This window comes from Musca autumnalis, unplaced genomic scaffold, assembly GCF_047663935.1.
Source record: "Musca autumnalis isolate F117 unplaced genomic scaffold, ASM4766393v1 scaffold_2, whole genome shotgun sequence".
NCBI lineage: Eukaryota > Metazoa > Arthropoda > Insecta > Diptera > Muscidae > Musca > Musca autumnalis.
The window spans coordinates 127625345-127642173 of NW_027411755.1; the positions used below are offsets into that span (position 1 = coordinate 127625345).

At 40.3% G+C, this 16829-nt stretch overlaps 1 protein-coding gene across 8 annotated transcripts in view; it reads right to left on the minus strand.

Moving 5' to 3' along the window:
• LOC141394579 (uncharacterized) overlaps window positions 1–16829 on the minus strand; it is an 87567-nt gene that overhangs the window by 15253 nt on the left and 55485 nt on the right. Inside the window, exon 1 of one of the 8 annotated variants that reach the window (XM_073969203.1) lies at window positions 13915–14359. The exons of 5 other annotated variants lie outside the window; for them this stretch is intronic. The gene's annotated coding sequence lies outside the window, so the exon portion shown is untranslated. Of the gene's footprint in view, window positions 1–13875; window positions 14360–16829 lie in introns of those variants that run through there. 2 more of the 8 variants (XM_073969207.1, XM_073969206.1) reach the window with 2 other exon arrangements.

Below are 16829 nucleotides of genomic sequence, written 5' to 3' on the forward strand. Positions count from 1 at the left end.
CGTTTGTGTGATCAATATCAAAAACTGTGGACCGACTTATTTTTCACAGACAGATCAAATCAACACAAAGATTTTTTGGCATAATATTATAGCGCTGTAACCAAGACGACTAAAAACTATACAAATACAAACATGTGTACACTGAGGTGGCAGCCGCTGGCCGGGAAACGGGTCTTGTGTGCTTTCGGATCAATCCGATAACGAAGAAACCGCCGCCATGGGATTGTGAGGGACTACGTCAGGGACTATGTTGCTGCATGCTGCGTGAACACAACCCCCAGTGAGTCGACGTCGGCTTCAGAATACACGACTCCCCCGAAACAACCCCGTCCCAACAGCAGCCACACATGCAGCATTTAACACCAGCTGTTCCTTTTGCAATCCCTTGAAATGCATCATTTTTGCAATTTAATTGCAATAGACTCCGTGGAAATATGGAGGAAATAGTGGACTTCATGGTCGCGGCGGTGTACGAAACGAAGCTAAACAACAACTGTAGCTTACAGCGTTGTGATGGTTACAACGTACTGAAGAAGGGCCGCACCAGAAGTGCAAGTGCGGGGTTAGCTTTCCTATTGCACCAGTCTGTTCAATACAGACCTATCTCGCTTGAGCCTGGCTTTAATGACCCGTATAAAGAATGTATCAGTAAGACATAATCATTGTGTCACCTGGTCTGACAAATGAAGTCACCTGACAACCGGTCGTTTCTCTTGGGTCAGACCATCTCCCCATAATTGACTCCATAAACAGACCGTCTGATTTCATTACCTCTGAACCCCGCACTTTCAGAGAGTTCACTAATCACCACTTCAGAGATTTGCACAATCCTTCTGATAACAATCGTGTCTTACAAAAGACCTCTCCTGGCAACCCATCGTTTCTTTTGGATCAGACCATCTCTCCATAATTGTATCCATCAACAAACCGTCCGACTTCGCCACCTGAATCCACGGCATCCGGTACTATGCACCGGATTGAGTCAGAGGAATCTTCGACCCGCTGCCGTCACCACAACAATTATGTGTTTGTGTTCGTGTATTTTTTCACCATGGGAGCGACAATTTATCGCGGAATGCCTGCTCTGTGTTCTTCTGGTCCGTGCCGGGCTAGGGGACTTCAATGCTCATCACGAGCTTTGGCATTCCGTCCTAGGTAATGACTAGGGGGGGTATAGCACTGGCCGAACAAATTGATAGCTCCATGTTTTGCACGGTGAATGAAGACGCTTCTACGAGGATTAGAGGAGACTGCCACAGCTCGCCAGATATCACCATTGTGACGTGCCCTGGGAATCCGTTATTTCCCTTAGCTCAAACCACCTCCCTATCATCGTCTCCGTGAACAGACCACCTGATTTCATAACCCCTGAACGTCGTACTTTTCTGAATCATGGGAAAGTTGATTGGCAAGGGTTCCGAGTATTTACCAATCACCACTTCAGAGAATTGCCCACTCCCTCAGATCCTCGGGTAGCTGAGAAAACTTGCCGGGACATCATCACTGCTGCAGTCGCTCGCCATATACCTGCTGATCGAATACCCGAAGTGATACCAAACTTGCCAGCAGAGGCGGCGGGATTAGCAAATGAGGAGCTGACAATGGAAGTTAACATGTTGGTCTTGGAGTCACTTTCGAACCATGGAAAGAAGGATGATAGAACCTCCGTCACGTTTGGTGATGTTACGCTGACTGCAAAAGTTTTTTTAATCGACCGTTTGTCGAGCACCCCGGGAGTGACAGGGCCAAGAGAAGAGCACCACGTCGCATTAGATCTCTTACTGGCGAGGGTGAACCACCACAATTTACAATAGACGATGTTGCGAATGTCCTCAGGAACGCTAAATCATCCAAAACATTGGACGCTGATGGAATCTCAGTGGAAATGCAGAAACAGCTGGGGGTGCCTGGAGTCGACTATCTCACTAAATTTCTCAACCTATTGCTAGCTGGGCAGCGTGGCCTCGCTATCAAAACCCTTCGATACTATTTGAGGACATCGATCAGACTGCCCTCCGGCCAAGTTTGAAATGTTGGAAAATCAATTATATGTGTGGACCCCAGTCGTACGTGGAATTCAGAAACAAGAAGTCCAAGGGAGTTCTTCAATGTGGTGTGATATCTTCGGAACTGTTCAACCTCTACCTCTCCTGTATTCCACCCCCTCCAGACGGCATTGAGGTTGTAACGTATGCGGATTATTGTACGATCTTTGTGTCAGGTACCTTCCTGATGTCATTTGTGGAAGGCTGAAATTCTATTTGATTGATCTTACAACCTTTTACAACCACACCTACCTACACTGCGCTCGGGATGGTGCAGTAGTCTAAATTCCTATTAGGCAAGGATCGATGACACCATAAAAAGCATTTATTATAACAACAGAATGTGTCTTTAGGAGCACCATTTCTTTCAGAAACTGTCTTTAGGAACACCTTTTCTTTGAGAAAGGGTTTTTAGCAGCACCTTTTATTTGGGAAAGGGTCTAAAGAAGTCAATTAGCCTTCGAGTGTGGTTCCACCATTGACCTCTCTTCATCTTGTTCTTCAGTGGAGAAGTGGTCTTGGTTAAAATCACACGCCCAGGTATAGAGGCCGGTGCGTGGCCAGTCTCCCACTCTACATTATTGATTTTTTTTGGGGTTGATCACATCTGTCCTGTCGGTGTGGTGACAGAGTCTTCCTTGAAGAAGTTGTGGAGGTCAAAGGAGAAGAATCGCCTATAAAAGATTGAACCGATTGGCCTCTGAGAACATCGGGAAGGGAGAGACCTTATTAAGATCAGAATTTCTCTTGGGTAAGTGTGGTATCTTCTTTCTAGTTTGCTTACTGCCTTGAGATTTATCCTGATCAATCTGCACTCTCTCAACAGGTTGGAATAAAGGGTCCCTGGGCTATTGGGTTCCATGCTAACTTTTGGCTCAACTTGGCCTCTGCAGACAGGGAGAGAGAGCTTGTTAAGATCTGTAGTAAAGGTATCTTCTTTGGAATTTGCTTACCACCGTGAAACTGATCCTGATCAAGCTGCGCTCTCTCATCGAGATGACCTGCCGACGAATCGCTGTGCCATATTCTCCTTAGCCAACCAACGCTTTTCCCCTAATAGAGTTCCGCTTCGGAATGCCGATGTACAGTCCCTCTGGATACTAGACGTACGGTCCTGGTTTCATAGGACTACCGCTTTGTAATTAGGCCGATGCCAGTTTATCGAAGATTACTGCCGCTAGAATGACTGTGGTCTCTAGTTCGTCCTCTGATAAACTGTCCTCGGCCTCAGCAGACTGAGTGAAATGAAGGGCAATTGTTTTATCCGGAAGGAGTAGCAATTGCCGGCTTTGCTCAGGCAGGGTTGGGTACGCCAGGTCTCCACTCCTCATCCGTGGGCATTGCAGAATTGTTGCTAACATTTGGTTTGTTGAAATGGTTTTTCAGCATCCATAAGATAATTAGTAGATAGGGGCGAGGAGGTCCACCATGACGTAGCCTTCCAGTTGCATGGTAAGGACTTGATAACACAGTCTCTACTCGTACTGTGTTGAGACGCTCAGATATCAACGAGGCTCCGTTCTAATACAGTTGGTACCCTAACAGCAAACCTTGAAACAAAACGACCCTCAAACAGCCCTTAAACAGGTCTTATGCGAAATTTAAAATTATTTCTTGAAGGAGGTATCTAGAGGTGTGGTCCGATATAGACCTTCATGGAATATGATGTACGCTTGGAGGAAATTTTACGAATTTTTGGTCAAATCGGATACTCAATTTGAAAGTGCTCATCAATAATTTAATTTAGTGCCAGCAGGGTATTGTTAGAGCTTTTCGGTCATTATCTTAGGAAGTATGGACTTGCCGCAGAAAAAATCTGAAACGGATTTCGTCCAAAAATATTTGAGGTATAAAACTACTATTCCGACCAGATATAATAAAATCCTAATTTTGCTCTCCTGAAAATTTGAAATTTTCGGCTTGTGTAGTTTTCTGTGCAACCATAGATTGTTTTACTATCGCCTATAAACCACCCTAATATATAAAGTATTTATACATTTTCACACATTTTACGTACTGTGCGAACTTACTGTACTGTAGCTACATAACTGAGGGAAGTAAAGTGACCTTCCCAGCTTGGTGGTTGGGTGTAAATATGATAGGAACGAACAAAAAAATACATCACATCATAGACACCTCAAGGTCACACAGCTGATGAGCCATCTTCATTCATCAGGCGCCTTAAGTGCCGACTGACTGTACAATGTGTACTTTGGTGATGATGGTGTTGCTATTGTTGTTGTCAATGGTGATTGTGATGATAATGAGTGGAAGTATTCATCGGCCGGCATCTTCTTTATATCAACATTATAAAGATTAATGGGAAGTTGGTTAGGTTGTCAGGTGAGTAGTTTTTGCTGTTGTTGTTTTGTTTAATTTAAATTATTTTACTGATTTTCAAGTGAAAAAAAGAAGCTGGAGTACATTGTCCAAAATTGGGTTTTTTATTGGTTTAATGACCACACTTCAAATGGTTTCACAAATTAATGGCAGGACGGGTAAATGAACCCCGAAATGTTAAATACCAGCATACGAAAATTCAATGTCAAAGACAATCTGGAGTTATTTGGAGAGAAGAAAAAAAAAAACAGTTCTTAATTGCTTTGAAAATTTCACAGATTCTCAGAAAAGATAACATTCAAAGTCAGGTTATGTAATTTCTTCGTGTGTGGATGACATTTTAGCTCATGATGTACTTCTATAGAGCATTTCCGAAAGAAAGGGTGCTTCCATAGAGACTTTCTGAAAAGAAAGGGTGTTTCCATAGAGCCTTTCTGAAAGAAAGGGTGCTTCCATAGAGACTTTCTGAAAGAAAGAGTACATTCCATAGAGCCTTTCTGAAGGAAAGGTTGCTTACATAGAGCCTTCCTGAAAGAAAGGGTGCTTCCATAGAGCCCTTCTGAAAGAAAGGGTGCTTCCATAGAGCCCTTCTGAAAGAAAGGGTGCTTCCATAGAGCCTTTTTTAAGAAAGGGTGCCTTTCTGAAATAAAGGGTGCTTATATAGACCCTTTCTGAAAGATAGGTTGCTTCTATAGACCCTTTCTGAAAAAAAGGGAGACTTGCTGAGAGAAAGGGTGCTTATATAGAACCTTTCTGAAAGAAAGGGTGCTTCTGTAGACTCTTTCTCAAAGAAAGGGTGCTTCTAAAGACCCTTTCTTAAAGAAACGGCGCTTCTATAGAAACTTTATGCTTCTGTAGACCCTTTCTCAAAGAAAGGGTGATTCTGTAGACCCTTTCTCAAAGAAACGGCGCTTCTATAGAAACTTTCTGTTTCCGTAGACCCTTTCTCAAAGAAAGGGTGATTCTGTAGACCCTTTCTCAAAGAAAGGGTGCTTCTATAGACCCTTTCTCAAAGGAAGGGTGCTTGTATAGACCCTTTCTCAAAGGAAGGGTGCTTCTATAGACCCTTTCTCAAAGGAAGGGTGCTTCTATAGACCCTTTCTCAAAGGAAGGGTGCTTCTATAGACCCTTTCTCAAAGGAAGGGTGCTTCTATAGACCCTTTCTCAAAGGAAGGGTGCTTCTATAGACCCTTTCTCAAAGGAAGGGTGCTTCTATAGACCCTTTCTCAAAGGAAGGGTGCTTCTATAGAGCCTTTCTCAAAGGAAGGGTGCTTCTATAGACCCTTTCTCAAAGGAAGGGTGCTTCTATAGACCCTTTCTCAAAGGAAGGGTGCTTCTATAGATCCTTTCTCAAAGGAAGGGTGCTTCTATAGACCCTTTCTCAAAGGAAGGGTGCTTCTATAGACCCTTTCTCAAAGGAAGGGTGCTTCTATAGACCCTTTCTCAAAGGAAGGGTGCTTCTATAGACCCTTTCTCAATGAAAAAGTACTTATTTGAGAAAGGGTGCTTCTATAGACCCTTTCTCAATGAAAAAGTACTTATTTGAGAAAGGGTGCTTCTGTAGACCTTTTCTCAAAGAAAGTGTGCTTCCATGGAGCCTATCTCAAAGAAGGGGTGCTTCCATAGAACCTTTCTGTATAGACCCTTTCTGAAAGAAGGGATGCTTCTGAATGAAAGGATGCTTCTATAGGTGCTTTCTGAAAGAAAGGATGCTTCTGTAGACCTATATTGAAACTAATAGTTTTTTTATAGAATCTTTCTGAAAGAAAGGGTGCTTCTATAAACCCTTTCTGAATGAAACTGTGATTCTGTAGACCCTTTGTTAAAGAAAGGGTGTTCCTCTTGACCCTTTCTGAATGAAACGGTGATTCTGTAGACCCTTTGTTAAAGAAAGGGTGTTCCTCTAGACCCTTTCTGAAAGAAAGGGTGCTTCTGTAGACGCTCTCTGAATGAAAGAGTGCTTCTGTAGACCTTTTCTGTAGGAAAGGGGCTTCTGACCCTTTCTGAAGAAAGGATGTTTCTATAGACCCTTTCTGAAGAAAGGATGCTTCTATAGAACCTTTCTGAAGGAAGGATGTTTCTATAGACCCTTTCTGAAGAAAGGATGTTTCTATAAACACTTTCTGAAGTAAAGGGTGCTTCTATCGAAGATTTCTGAAAGAAAGAGTGCTTCTATAGAAGCTTTCTGAAGGAAAAGGTGCTTCTTTAGAACCTTTTAGTTTTAGGGAACAATCTATGCCTATGCCAATAGCACTTTCTTGAAGCATTATCGTGTTTAATCTTTCACGTAGTTGTTAGGACTTTTCTACAGCTAATATCTCAAAACTGACTACCACATGGTAATTATTAGTTTTATAGTGATAAGAGGTTTTTTTTCTACTATCTTCCCTAATAAATATTATCAATTTGACAATTTTCAATTTTGTTTCAACATTATGGTGTTTGATAATTTATTACTAAATGATTTATTGTTTTTGCAATTATATATTTTTTAAATGAAATGGAAATTTTAGATAATAATTTTATTTGCAAATGAAAAACAAAAACAAACTCTCATTAATTGCGTCATAAATATTTCCACAATGATGGGTGGTGTAAAAGTTTTCAAAACAAACATTTAATTAATAATTTTTACGATTTTCCACTTATTTATTTTTTTGTTGTGTTTCAAAATGTTGTTTCATTTTTTTCTTATCACAAATCACAGTTGAAAAATAGAGGAAGAGGGGGAGAGGTGTTAGTTTTGTAAATTATAAAATGTAAATCCATATATGTACTTATATAGAAGTATAGATTGAATAAAACCTATTATCGTGCTTATTTTTTGTAAGAATTGTTTTCTTATCTTCCTTCACATAAAATACATTGTATACACATTTCAAGATTATTTTCTTTAATATCATTCTACGGTTTATTGAAAAAAAATTTATATACATATAGTGTAATGGTAAATAATATTCATTTTATAAATAACCTTTGTGGGCATGGAACTAGTTAGCCTGAACCCAAATTGGAAGGGCCAAGGGTCAATAGAAGCTATACTTTATTTCAGAAAGGGTATATAGTAGCCAAATTTTCTTTCTGAAAGGATCTACAGATAACGTACAAATTGAGTATCCGATTTGGTCGAAAAAATTCACATCCTAAAATTTGTTCCATACGAACATCAAGCTCCTAGCTCTTTGCTTCATTTCAGTTCATGGCCTGTTCGAGGATAGTATTGACATTTTTACCGATCATACTCCTTATGGTCATTTTTGCTGCGATATAATATTTTTCGTGGGCAAGTCCATGCTTCCCAAGTAACTGGTCACCCTGGATAGTCGGCACGATATTTATCGAAAGGAGTGACAGACATTGTTCCAACCTTTCTACATCGTAATATTTAAAAGGCTTTTTGTAGACTGTTTTGAATGGGTCTGTCAGTGGAATAATTAGAACCACTGTTAATGATAACTACTAGAGATGGGCGCATGCCTAAAAAATAGGCTCGGGCATGCCCAAACGCGGATCAAAAGTTTTTATTCACTTTCACGCATCAACATGGCGAATTTAAATTAGTTAAAGGACTATCTTTTAAACACTACCCTTTTAAACTCTATTTGGATTGCAAAATGCATGTCGGAAACATTTTTGGTCCAATTGATTGTTTAGAATGCACGTTAGAATAATGTTTTCAAATACCACATATTCTTTGTGAAGACCTACTAATCATCTCATAGAAGGCCACTGGTCTTCTCATCTTGCCCTTTATAAGAAGTCATTTCAAGGAAATGTCCCATCAGAAAGACCTTGGGTCTTCTATATTATGATCTTCTTGTCATTTATTTAGTCCCAATTTACATTAGGCGAGTTTACTTGCGGCAATTGTCAGTTTGTGGGTGAGAGAGGGTGTTGAAAGGCAAAGGGTTACCATATACCTCACCTCTCTTTCCATCAAACTGACAATTGCCGCAAGTAAACTCGCTTAATGTAAATTGGGACTTATTTAGTTCATTTATGTAACAAAAAGCCTATAAAGCTAAGAAACTCAAGAGAAACTCTATTCGTATACTATGGGGAAATGTTTTGGTATCCCACGAGAAGACATTTTAGAGGACTATAAAAAAAGAAACACCGGACCAATAGGTCTCTTGAGTATAAAAACGTAGTTCATCTTTTGTTGTTCTATGAATAGACCTACTCGTATTCTATGAGCAAACAGTTGCTCCTCGATGCGAAGAGCTACTAATCTTCTGCAAAGAAGATTTTGATTTCATAGATCAGATAAATTTTCGATGAAATTTGACGTAAGTATGTCAGATGTGTGAGGTAAATTGTCAAAATTAATTTTAATTTTGAGAAGTTTACGGAGTTGGTGTCAGAATCGCGTAAAAATGGGCTGGAGTTGAAATCGTCACTACCACCATTACTAAATAAAATCACAACAACCGAAAATTCCTAAGAATTTTACTCTTCTCCAAAAATCGATGACACATTACAACAAATGATAAGTTATTTCCACACATACTAATTTTCGGTTGAAGAGACAACAACCAATCAACGAACCATTCACATTCTGAAAGTGAATTTATTAATTAATTAACAAATTATGCAACACCTGTCATAAATAATCGATAATCATTAAAACACTTTTTTTGCTTGCGATCGCGTATCGTTAAGTTCAAAATTCCATTAAATAAGGAATAAGAAATAATTATGGCATTTCATAAAGAGATGTCAAATTTAAAAAAAAAAAACAACACAACTGTACAGGATGGTTTAGGAGATCTGGATCCGAATTATAGAATTGTCCGGATTACCGAATAGTAAGAAAAATAAATTAAAATTAGTCACTCGTCTAAGGATGCCTGTCAGTCTACTAATGTCTTTTTATACCCTACACCACGATGTGGGGAGGGTATTATTATACTCTACACCACTATGTGGGAAGTTGGTTTTGGCCAAAAAGTTCGTAACGCATCGAAATAATGGTCGTAGACTCATACTTATATATACCAAAAATGAATGTCTCAACGAGCTGAGTTGATCTGGCTATGTGTGTCCGACCGTCTGTCAGATCATCACCAAAATTTGGGTGTTGATGAAGGTCCCGGAGGGGAAGAAGCCTATTGATTTTGGTGATGGTCGGATAGTATTCAGCGGTCGGAATGTGCCAAAAACGTATTTGGAGAAAAAGTCAATATTTTATTTCAAAGCGAATATCTCCGCTTCTATATGGGGTATATCAAAACCAAAACCTGCTTTGTAACGATGTAACGTAGGTTGTCGTAGGTGGTCAAACAACGAAGATATCGCAATAGCCGCTAATAGAACACAACTTTTCTTTTTTGCGATTTTAATAATAATGACGAAGAATATCACAGCTTTGGTTGGGGACCTTCCAAAAACAAAGTCTGACTATGAAAGTAGAAAATCCCATCTTTACCTGATAGGTGGCCAAACAACGGAGAAATCGCAATAGTCGGTAATACATCCCATTTTTTTTTTTTTTTTTGTAATCACGCTACACGTGGCAATTTTAATTGGATCGTCACGAAATTTTGGGTGTTAATAGGGGTCACACAGAGGAAAAAGCCTGTTGATTTTGGTAATGGTCGGATAGGGGTCGGTCAGGGGTCGGAATGTGAAAATGAAAGTAGAAAATATCACCTTTACAACGACGTAAAGCAGGTTGGCGTAGGTGGTCAAACAACAGAGATATCGCAATAGTCGGTAATGCAACCATTTTTCCATTTTTTGTGCAATCACACTAACAGGTCGGAATTTTGATCGGATCCTCACGAAATTTTGGGGGTTGATGGGGGTCTCACAGAGAAAGAAACCTATTGATAGTTGGCCTACATCCCACTTTTCCATTTTTTATTTGAGTTGTACTGGCGATGCACTTAAATGCGTTTCAACAAAATTGACCTGTATTAATGAAAACATTCAGAGCAAAGGCGCTAAGCTATCCCAACTTTAATATTTTGAATTTTACCAGTCAGAAGCTTATGCACAGGGGTAGTAGTGAAGGGTATAACATAGTCGGCCCCGACCCGACTATAGCATTGACTCACTTGTTTTAGTCATCAAAAGTAGTTCCTTTGTTTTGTCCAACTTAATTGGGTTTCCCCATAGGATTTTTGTGTTTTTCCCCTTCTCTTCAGTATTCCAGAGGGCTATGTGATAGAGCTGGTAAAAAATCGATGGCACTACCGATAGTATCGATTATTTTTAAAAAATTCAATGTCGATAGATAGTTTTCTCTATCGATACTATCGGATTAAAAGCCCCTAACCTAAAATCTATTGAAATGAATAGAAATTACACGGCTTTTCGGTTTTGTGGAAATTCTTGAAATTTTGGTGGTATTTTGGTGGTGATCTCTTCCGATCCACTCGCTCATCGACTTAAGTCTTATGTCTGATTCATACCTTACCTGAATTTCTATTGGGTGTACAAACAAAATAGTCTCTAAAGCCCTAGTTGGAGTAGTCCTCATTGCCCTACTAATGCTTATGCAGCACAGTCTTTGGACTTTTTGCAATATTTTCACATTAACTTTTTGTCCGTAGCTGCCAGCCATGTCACAGATGCGTATGTTAGAATCGGTCTTATTACGTTTTTGTATAGCCAGTGTATCATTGTATGATTTAAACCCCATTGAGAGCCTATAGCTCTTCTACAGGTTGCCCAACATCTGTGGGCTTTATTAGCGTTATTATTAGCCCTTTCCTGAATGTGGTCTTTCCATTTCAGTTTTCTGTCCAGGATCACTCCCAGGTACTTAACTGTTGGAGAAATGTTTATTGTCTTATCTAGGAAAACGGGTTCTTCAAAAAGATCCTACTTTAGTTTTACTAGTGAATAGACATACGAGGGTTGCATGATAACTATCTGACCTAACAATGAAAACGCGAATATTTACCATCAAAAATAGTTTTATTGTTCTCTTAAGTAGTCTCCAACATGATTTATATATTTTCTATGCGTTCAAACCAATTGTTGAAGCACTTTTTCCACTCCGATTGAGGCACCTTCAAAACATGGTTTTTGAACGCTTTTACAGCATTTTTTGGCGACAAAAATCGTTGATCACGCCTTTTTTCTTGATTTGCAGGAATCAAATGACGTCATTGGATCCCCAGTCAGGGCTGTACGGCGGATCACTTATTAATTCCACGTTTTGTCCGGTCAAACAGGTGCTGGTTTGAATCGATGTGTGAGAGCTCGCATTGTCAAGATGCAGAATGATTCGTCTTCTCTTGTTTGTTTTTCGAATTTCTCGGGGGACCTCAGGCAAACAAATTGTAATTCAGAATTAAATGTCCTACATTTCTAACGCCGTATAGTCGCCACAAGGTCAGTTTTGCCGAAGAAACAGGAGGCCATTTGCTTCGAAGTGCTTCTTACATGAACAACTTTCGTTGGATTTGGCTCGCTTTCGAAGACCCAAAGGGTCGATTCCTGTTTTGTTTCGGGCTCCTAAGCATAGATCCAACATTCGTCGTCTGTGACGATCTTATAAATGTCGTTTGAAGCACCGCGATTGTTTTTATTCGCTATTTCTTTGCACCAATCCAAAAGGGCCTTTTTTGAGCGATTGTGCAATTTTGCCGGATCTAACGAGAAAAATCCATTTTTGCGGCCAGGTGTTCATGCAATATCAAATGTTAGTTGGTGGAAAAAATGCCCAAGGATGCGCACGATCATTTTCCAACGAATAAACCGATTCGGTCCAAAATGCGCAATGCATGTTTCCGCAAAATTCAAACAAGTTCTAAGATGAGCCACATCGGTTAACTTCGGGTACCTCTCCCACAAATTTTCAAAACTTTTCGCTAAAATGGTGCGCACGATAACTCTCGAAGGCAGTTACCGATATGACTATATATGTCAACTCCCATCCAGTTAGGTCCTCCTCTCGAATCGTTTTGATTTTTCCAACATGTTGCGCTTAAAGGCCCTTTTACAAAGGTACACGTTTTTGAGTGGCAAGTTCCTACTTCTTGAGAAAATGACAGGGAAACTTTGAAAAACCCCTACGGCTAGCCTGTGTAGTGTCTGGTACGCTCGACAACTCTCGAACCGAATACCGCGTTGGTCCGAATAATGCGTTTGCTAAAATGGCACGCGCGAAATCTCATAAACGAAGCAACGGATTTACTCCAAACTTCGGCTCTCAATTTCGAAAACGTGCAGTTTAGGACCTCCTCTCGAATCGTTCCCTTTCCAAAGTCCCTTTACTATGGTAGCCTGTGTAGTACTGCCTGGTACACTCGACAACTCTCGAACCGAATACTGCGTTGGTCCACACTTTGCATATCGTAATATTTATTCGAATATTAAATGAAATTCGAGGGTGGAGCTTATATGGCCACTCCTTGTGGTACCACCCCCCAAAAGTTCGAAAATATTCCCTAAAAGGGCACGCGCGAAATCTCATAAACGGAGCAATGGATTTACTCCAAACTACGGATCTCGTAATATTTTGTCCAAACTTAGTTTATATTCAAAAATGGGCCCTATCGTTCCACTCCTTGGGGTACCACCCACACAAATGTTCAACATTTTTGTGCGGTTAAGGGTGTATTTGAGGATCCTTTGGACATTTTTACCGAAGATACTCCTAGTGGCCCTGTTTATACAAGTGCGATACAAGTATGAACATGTTTCTTGATATGACGGTCCAAAAGCTCTAAATTATATGGTGACCAACTGAAATGACAGGTGGGCGCGATATCTATCGAAATTAATGACTCCCAAAATAATACCAATTTCCAAAATGGACTATGTTGGTCCATTCCTTTAGTTACCTCGCCGCAAAACTTTTGAACTTTAATCCAAATCCTTATTTTTGTCGGTTCATAGGTACGCCCAAAATTTTGACAGCCTCCCTAAAATACATTAGTTATTTGGAAAAAAAAGCTGAGAGTATATCTCAATTGCCGACTCGTACTTTTTTTGTTTTAAAATTGAAATCTGGTTTGTTAAAATTTATTTATATGTATTATTCATTTATAAGACCCATTTGAGTTATTCGAGTCCGTCACCACACAATCAGTGATCATGTAAAGGAAACCACATTAACCACTTGGGGATTGGCACTTCAATTTTTGAACAACAGCAAAAAATCGCCCAAAAGCAATGTGGTATAGGATCAATGACCTTTCTTCTTTATGTAGATAATTAGACTTTGATGTAGGAAAAATAAACAAAATAATTTTTTTTTTATCAAATTATTGTTGGTTTGGGGCGACAATCAAACACACACACATTCACTTAAATCACGGAATTTATAATGACAAAATCCTCGAAAGGTTGGTGTTTTTTTTTCAAGAGGAAAAACATGGATGAATGGGTCAACCGCAAAACCACACACACTTCACACAAATCACCAACATCACTGGTAACGAAATTTGTTTTCTCTACTTTGTTTTCTTTTTCTTCTATTTTCGCGCGATTGCCATAACCGATTTAAATTCATTCAATAAAAAAAATTCATTACTCAGTTCCAAAATACTGACTGAAGAAAATCAACACTCACACACACACAAAACAAGTAGACAGACGGCGGAATAAAAAAATCACATCAAAATTAGGTCGGTCTTCTTTCGCCGTTCATGTTCATCACATTTCACATTGGTCAGGAAAAAATATTCAATGTTGTTATTTTTGTTATTGTTTTTTCGTAGTAAGATGATTGGCAAGTCGTGATTTTTATTTTTCGTTTTAATTTTAACCGTCTTGTTTTTTTTTCGTTTTCAATTCACCCGATCCGTTCGTTGTTGGCGAAAGACAGATACGATCAAATTTATGGGGATCACTGAAGTTTAGAATGAATTTACAATAGAATTTTATACAACCAACAACGCCGCAACGAAGCAAGCAAGCGAGCGAGAGAGGCAAGTAATCAACTAACCAACAATCAACCGATCAAGTGCGCGTCGTACCCAAACAAGCAAATCGTCATCGGTTATAACATCAGTAGTAATTCGGTTGTTGTTTGTATCGTCGTCATTGTACGAGCGAGATATAATTGAAGTTCGTAAAGAATTAACCAAACAATAGGTGTGTTTTTTTAAAAGAGATATTTAAATGAAGACGCAAGTAATTCTTTAATTTGTCTTCAGGTATAGTGTTATATAGTAGAATCGCGATAATTCGTACCTCGATAAATTGAAAATCTCGATAATTCGTATAAGCTGTCTGTCCCTTGAACCCATTTCCTTCGCATTTTAACTTCGCTAATTCGAAATCCTCAATAATTCGTATAAAATTCCCGGTCTCTTGGATTACGAATTATCCAGGTTCTACCGTGTACCGGTATCGTTAAAAAGGAAAAGGGTGGAAGTGACATGGATGGTAGAGACTTTACTTGACTCAACTATCAGAATCCTACAGCACTGGCAAAATAAAAATGTTAATAAAGGGGATGTCCACAAGGTGGTAGATGAAGTAAGCGAAAGTAATCGACATGAAGAGGGTGAACGTGACCGCAGAATCTTCTAGAACGACCGGGGACTCAGAAAAGAAGTCTAGGACCTTCCAAAGGAGGAAGATGGCCGAGGAGACCGGAACGGAGCAGCCGTCTACTATCGCCAAGGTAGCCAAAAATCACTACAGGGACGAGCAATCCCACGGCGGCCGGTTCTATGCACCGGATTGACTCGGAGGAATCTTTGACCAGGGGGCATCACCTCAACAATTATGTGCTTGTGTTCGTGTATTTTCAGAAAATCTACCAATCACCGCTTCAGAGAGCTGACCACTCGCACAGATCCTCGGGTAGCTGAGAGAAATTTTCTGCAGAGACGACTAGCAAATGAGAGTGATGAGCCTAGTCGTACGAACCTTGAAGAACAAAGAGTTAAGGGACTTACTCTCTTGAATTCTAAAGGCTAGTAGGCGAACGTAAGCGGAAAAAGTGACTAGAGTACCTGGTGCAATACAACATTGGTACAGTATTGAGAATAAATTGTGAGCAACGGTTAAATCACTCTTGATTCCGGAAAAGAAGGATGATAGAGCGGCTGTTACTTTCAACGACATGACAGTAAGTGACCCCAACCGGCAGTTTAAAGAGCACCCCGAGAGTGATAGAGCGAAGAGGAGTGTGCTACGCCGTATAAGAAGAGCCCTCCCAACCGAGGAGGTACCAACCACCACAATTTACGATGGGCGATGTTGCAGCTGTCATCCGAAACGCAAAATCATACAAAGCTTTGGGCTCACACCGAATCTCAATGGTAATGCTTAAGCAAATGGAAGAACCCGAAGCTGGAGTTGAGTATTTGACAAGAGTTCTCGATTTAACGTTAGCCGCGCATATTGTACCAGAAGTTTGGAATGTTGGCAGAGTGGTACCATTACTGAAGGATGGCAGCAGAGGCGAATTCTACAGGCCGATTACCACCCTGTCGCCAGTGACAACGATTCCAGTGGCACTCCTCCTCTACATGATGAGAGGCAGTTTCATCAGTTGCTCTATATCATCATGGATTCCGGAGAATTCCCAGTACCACAACAGCATTACACGCCATATCCACACATATCAGTGGAGGACTGAACCAGAACAAGCCATGCGACCCCGAACACTAGAAAGCCTTCGATACCGTCAACAATGCCAAGCTGTTGGAGGACATAGAGAAGACTTTGTTCCAGCCGTGCTTGAAAAGTTAGATAATCAACTATGGTGTAGAATTTCAGAAAGGTAGAACTTAAACAGTTCTGGAGATTTCATCCTACCTTGGGGACCTCCCTGTTTCACTCTAGGGATCTTAGAGTTCTTATTTTTGACTTCCAAAAACGACTAGGACCCCACTTGTCTTTTTTGGAAGTCAGAAACTAAAAGTCTAAGATGCGTAGAGTGAAACAGGGAGTTCCACAGAGCGGGGTGATATCTCCGGAACTGTTTAACAGTTTCCTTTCTGAAATTCTAAACCCTGCAGACGGCATAGAAATCTTAATGTATGCGGATAATTGTACGATCTTGCCGTCGAATCCTGTCGTCGATAAGTTGATAGGTTCAATATCTACAGTGCATCTGAGAAATATGAAAATATCCGCCGCTTAATCCATTACCACGTTGTTCACCACCTGGCCGGCTGAAATGAGGCTAACCCCTGAACATATTAATAGATGGTGTCCTAATTCGGACCACCAACTACCCCTAAATATCGGGTGTAACGTTTGCCAGGATGTCTAAGTCGTCCGTCCGTGAAAATATCGGAAGTAGGAACAAGATCCCAAGTCGCTGACCGGTAGCTCAAAGAAACCTTCTTGACCTCTTACAAAGCAATGGACCGGTCTGTGGTAAGCTATGCAGTGCCAGTATCGTATGCAAATATTAGCAAGCTTATCAGGCAGGCTTAAATAGAATTCAAACTGATGCAGTTTCGCAGGCAATCCATAGGTACGTTCTCGGAGACCAGACCTTAGCAGCAGAAGAACGCCAACTAC